Genomic DNA, 4,309 nt, shown 5'->3' on the forward strand with positions numbered 1-4,309 from the left:
AGGGGGACGCGCCCAGGGGGTAGGGCGCGCCCCCACCCTCGTGGGCGGTGGGTGGCCCCCCTTTGGTACTTCTTTCGCCCAATATTTTTTATATATTCTGAAACGTGCTCCCGTGAAGTTTCAAGGCTTTTGGAGATGTGCATAATAGGTCTCTAATATTTGCTCCTTTTCCAGCCCAGAATTCCAGCTGCCGGCATTCTCCCTCTTCATGTAAACCTTGTAAAATAAGAGAAAATAGGCATAAGTATTGTGACATAATGTGTAATAACAGCCCATAATGCAATACATATCGATATAACACTACTAGGGAAAAGCTTATACACATAAGTTTATCAGTAGCGCGGTTTAAAAATGGGCGCTACTGCTAATTAGTAGTAGCGAGGGGTATAAAAACCACGCTATTACTAAATTGATAGTAGTAGCGAGGGGTATAAACCCGCGCTGCTACTAAATGATCTCCAACGATGCCCCCGGAATAGGCCATAGTAGTAGCGTGAGTTTGCTGGGCCGCGCTAGTAATAGAAACGTAGTCGTAGCGCTGGTCATGAAAAGCGCTACGACTAACCCAGCCCACCCAGCCCAGTGAGACAACCAACCTAGCCTAGCGAACAACCACCATCGCTCTCTCATTTTCTCCTCTTCCTCCCGCGAACACTCGCCGCCGCCACCAACGCCGGGCGATTCCGACTACTTCCGGCGGCCGTCGCTGGAACTGCACACCCACGAGCTCTCACGATGGTTCTTCCTTCCCTCCGACCAGATCTGCTCCTCGTGGCGGCAAGCGCTCGCGCGCGACCCCTCCCCGTGGCTAGGGTTTCGGCTGCCTCCAACTCCGGTGCGGTGCGATCTCCTCTCCCCTCGATTCATGCCCTCTCCTCTCCCCTTCTTTCTTGCCTCCTAACCCCCTCACCTATTTCTTCGGTTCGGTGCAGCAACCACCCTCCTCCATGGACGAGGATGACCACCACGGCACGCACGTGGTCGAGTTTGCCGTCGCCTACTCCGGTGCGGTGCTGGACCAAGGACCTCCGCCTCAACAGATCCTAGCTTGGGTAAGCACCCCCATCCCCATGGTCGTTTCACTTTCTTCCTCTGCCCCTCTTCTCTGTTCTTCCATGAATCCTCTGGTTTCAGTTAATTAGCAGCACAACCACAGCCACACAAAGGCGTAGGAGTGTTACTGCTTGTATAAAACTAAATCTCTGTAATGTTTTTTGTTATGTTACCATGGCTGCCAAAGAGTGTTTGTGTCTTCTGTTTCTCAATATGATATGCTCACAAGTTTGTTGATACGTGCAGATTGGTGGTCTCTAACTTTGCAACATATGTTATTGTGCATATCGGTGAAGTCAGATTCTCCTTGCACAAGGTCAGTGTGCTAGTATTTTCAGCATTTTTTGCTGAGGTCAACACTAAGCATTTATATTTGCTTCTACAAATAACGGCAAGGGTGGTGGAAGTAGATATGTGTTACATCCTGCAGCACGTAGTTCTTCAGACACAGAATGTTCAACTGTCGGGGTCTCTTTGTCATGCCATCAAGAGTAGTAACATCATCAACATTTATGCTTCACGTCTGATTGCTGTTGGGCTGTCTCTTTCCAATCTACTGGACCCTGTTTCACACACAAAATATTTTCACTGCCAAGCTGATTATCAACACCACCTTAAAATATTTGTGATGGCCTAATAGACTACCTTCGGCAACCTAACCAAACAAATCGAAGAATCATCCATTACATTTATGTTACCATTCTTCAGACTAAAAAAACCTTATAGCAACCATATGCCGCTTTGGTGTTACCACCATCCAAATTTTGTTCTTCAGATATGCAAAATTATTCATTGTCCATCGGTTGCTTAGGGGAACATGGTTACCTTGGTGAGTCATCTCTAGTGAATTAGGTGTTGAAAATGTTTTCTTATGTATGTTTCAGTGGGAAGTCCGATCATTTGCTGCTCAAAATCCGACAAATCGGGGGAGGAATGCGCGAGAAGCAAGTCTATCATCAATGGCAAGGTTGGTCGTGTATTCCTATTCTTTGAGTTTTCTCTGTTTCAACCATACAATTCATCTAGCATACGGTATCGTCGTTGCAACCTTTCAATTTGGCAACTTGGAAGTAGTTTACAGTTACTGTATTGTGAGTGTGTGACCTGAAAATAAGGTAGCAAATTACTATAGATACTACTTCAAAACCATGTACTCCTACTCACTATTTCTGTGTGTCATGTGTACTACCAACTTACTGATGTTTCTTTAATTCCCGTAGTCTACAAAATTCATGCTTGCTACTGTATGTTTGTGCCCCTAGCTTGCATGCTGATGTTGTATGTGCATGGTGGTGGCCTCCTTCCTGTTGTTATTTGCTCCATATTGAGAATTGTTTTGTAAAAGATAATGAGATGGACGCAGTTAGGAGATGATGCTACCAAGTTCAAACTCTCTTGAATGGATAGATCATAGTGCAGTTAGGAGAAGTGATGTTATGAATATGTTGTATGCAAGTTCAGTGTGTATTAGAAAAGTTCAGCATTAAATTATATAGCAAATTCACTACACGGGGATTTGGCAAGCAGTTTTGTAAAAAAGTTTATGGCAATTTGCTCCGACATGATTTTGTGTGTGTATTTTGGCAGCTCAACAAGATGAACCATACAGGCGAGGAACCTCCCAGGCGCAGCAACTCCTCCGTCCAAGTTGAGCGCTGGGCGTCGTCCACCCTGTTGGCCACCAGGACGTACGAGGCGACGATTGGCAGTCTCGGTGGACCGGACGCCAACATGCCGATGAGGCTGAGAGCCACAAACAGGTAGCACCTGGTGATCCTGAGAACAGAGTGCTTCAGAATTCCGCAAATACTTCATGTGTAGTACAATTCATATCTGCACACCTTGGTAATTTGAACAGGCTTATGCCTTGCCGTTGGAACAATGAATTCAAGGTTTTGCAGGATCCAACGTGTCGCTAAGGCTGGCTGTGAGTAGAGTGTGAACTCATAGAGGATACGAATCATATCTCTTGTACCATCTGATCGTTTCTTGGAACAACTAGCTAGTGCTCTGTTTTCTTGGGCTAGATGCCTAGAACAATCCATGCAAATTTTAGTCTCTGTAGTTTCAACTCTGAACTGTATGCTAGTTTTTAATGATGTATTGTTTCTCTGGCTGCCACTATTGATTCATGTGCATGTGCTAGAAAGAAATAAAACACCCTACTAGATTTGGATGTGGACGCTAACTAACAAGTTTTCACTTTCCTGACATGGGCGCAGGGTTGATTGACGCGGACTACCGCGGCCCGGTGGGCAGTGTGCTCTTCAACGACTCGGAGGTGGACTTGGCTGTGAAGACCGGCGACCGCGTCGCACAGATGATCATCCAGGTAATCTCAACGCCGGAGGTCGCCGAGGAGGAGGACCTCGACGCCACAGTTCGGGGGGAGGTCCACCTGCGTCTAAACTCCGAGTCTTGGTAGATACATCTAGAGAAGTGGTCTGTTTAGGTTGATGGAAAGCTAGGGAAAGTACCCACCTTTCAATGATAGTTGTGTGCGTATGATATGGGATGTCGTGATTTCTTCCTGTTCAGATGTTCACTATTGTATCCATGAATGCTTCAAGTGTTAAAGATGGTTCTATGACCTGAGCTTATTTTTCATTGGACGTGTCTCTGATGGAAGCAACTGCATCTAACTTTTATTTTTTTAAATTCGCAATTAGTTATTAGTAGCGTGGGAAACAACAACTCGCTACTAGTATTTAGGATAGTAGTAGCGCGGGTGTGAAATAGTAGTAGCGTGGGTGGCACATGCTACTACTAACAAAGTTAGTAGTAGCGCGGGTTTAACCCATGCTACTACTACCTATTAGCTGTAGCGCGATACTAGTAGCGCGGGCTAGTAGCCTTTTTCCTAGTAGTGTAAAAGCATGATGAAAAATGTACGTATCACCGTACAACCCTCCAAGCAAACGAAAACGATTTCACCAAGACTATGTCCTCAAAGAAAGCGAACATAGTTTTCACCCAGACCGTCTGCCTGATTCCCTACACACACACACACAGAGAGAGAGAGAGAGGTATCAATCTAGATATCACAACCTTGGAGACGGTTGATGCCTGATGAGGAGTAGATGATGAAAGAGGAAGAGGCGCTTGAGGAGGGGGGAGATCAATCTAGATATCACTGCAGGAAAAATGATTGGTACCTAGTGAGGAGTAGAGTTTGGCGGAGGAGGATGAGGCGCTTGAGGAGGAACGGAGATCAATCTATATATCACGGTAGGGAAGACGATCAGTGACCGGTGAG

General features: G+C 45.9%; 1 long non-coding RNA gene across 2 annotated transcripts; it reads left to right on the forward strand.

Annotated features, from left to right (window-relative positions):
- The first annotated feature begins 582 nt into the window (after positions 1 to 582).
- LOC125553525 (uncharacterized) lies at positions 583 to 3,660 on the forward strand. Of its 2 annotated transcripts, none has more exons than XR_007304098.2 (6): positions 583 to 840; positions 933 to 1,052; positions 1,300 to 1,369; positions 1,938 to 2,020; positions 2,641 to 2,813; positions 3,276 to 3,660. It is a non-coding gene; the product is annotated as an uncharacterized LOC125553525 (long non-coding RNA). The 2 variants fall into 2 exon arrangements; XR_007304099.2 differs by having other exon boundaries at positions 583 to 835.
- Positions 3,661 to 4,309: the final 649 nt, after the last annotated feature.

The sequence above is a fragment of the Triticum urartu genome, chromosome 4A (genome assembly GCF_056163025.1).
Source record: "Triticum urartu cultivar PI428250 chromosome 4A, HENAU_Tu73, whole genome shotgun sequence".
NCBI classification, from domain to species: Eukaryota; Viridiplantae; Streptophyta; class Magnoliopsida; order Poales; family Poaceae; genus Triticum; species Triticum urartu.